This window comes from Sodiomyces alcalophilus (assembly GCF_042370955.1).
Source record: "Sodiomyces alcalophilus JCM 7366 unplaced genomic scaffold ACRALscaffold_9, whole genome shotgun sequence".
NCBI classification, from domain to species: Eukaryota; Fungi; Ascomycota; class Sordariomycetes; order Glomerellales; family Plectosphaerellaceae; genus Sodiomyces; species Sodiomyces alcalophilus.
In genome coordinates this window covers 223,227-224,327 of record NW_027263540.1, presented here as the reverse complement: position 1 = coordinate 224,327, position 1,101 = coordinate 223,227, and the positions used below count along the sequence as shown (strand labels likewise).

At 45.3% G+C, this 1,101-nt stretch overlaps 1 non-coding gene across 1 annotated transcript; it reads right to left on the bottom strand.

Moving 5' to 3' along the window:
- Positions 1 to 1,026: 1,026 nt before the first annotated feature.
- ACRALDRAFT_t276 lies at positions 1,027 to 1,101 on the bottom strand. The gene has a single exon. It is a non-coding gene; the product is annotated as a tRNA-Asn (tRNA).

Below are 1,101 nucleotides of genomic sequence, written 5' to 3'. Positions count from 1 at the left end.
AAAGCTGATTTTTATACCAGAAAACTTAAATCCGTTCGGATTTTGCACCGCGGTTCGGCCCGCTTTTTCTAACTAATAATACCTCTTTCCGACCAACAGAGGTTCTGCTCGTTTTCCTGCCTCTTAGTGTCGCACAGGCTGGCCCAAAGCAGGTTCGGAACGGGTTATTCCGGGCCCGAAAGTGGCATTAGACCTGCCGCAGGAACAAGGGCAGGATTTTAGCACTATAATCAGAGTTTTACACAGAGTTAATTAATTATTTATTTATTTATTATCTCTTACTCCGCTATCCTTATCCTACCTTAAGTAGCTAGGAGTCAGAATTCTGACTATACGGTCCTTCTCTGATGCCTATAGGGGGGAAAACCGTAGAATAAAACTTAGGGAACTAGTATATAACTTAGATAAAAACCCCTATACTCCCCTCTTTTAAGGCTTAGTGCCGCGTCGGGACCTTAACAACCCCAGTAGTGACTCGATATATATCCGAAACTCATGTCTTCTATTCTAGGAAGCCTATAACGTTGTTTTACCCGTAGCGGCTTTAAAGCCGACTATATACTTAATTAACAGCGCGCGCGTAATTATCTTAGTTAGTTTTATACGCCTCCTGTATACCCTAGGGGTAACCCTACGGGCCTACGACGGGCGACTTATAGATACGCTTCCTAGGGTTTAAAGCTCCTAAGCTTCCCTTACTCTTTTATAGCTATAGGTAAAGCTAACGTAGGCTATATGCCTACGTAGAACGCTTATATAATAGCGTAAGAGGCTGCCTCTATATTGTGGAAAAGACGTCGCGTATTTTACTTACGCCCTTAGGGACAGCGCGATACCGTCTTCTCGTTTCCACGGTAGGGCGACTAACTCCCCCGTGGCACCTGTTAATAACTAGCGAAGCCGGGCGGAAGGTGGGTCTAATAGGCCCCCTATTTAACCCTTATCGTATATGCTAAGGCAGATAAGGGCCCCCCAGAACAGGATCCGAGTAGCGTAAAAAAGGAAAAGGGGTTCCTCTTTTACGTACGCCTCTAGCCGGATTCGAACCGACCCGGATACCTTAACCGTGTACCAGGTATACCACCACTATACTATAAAGAC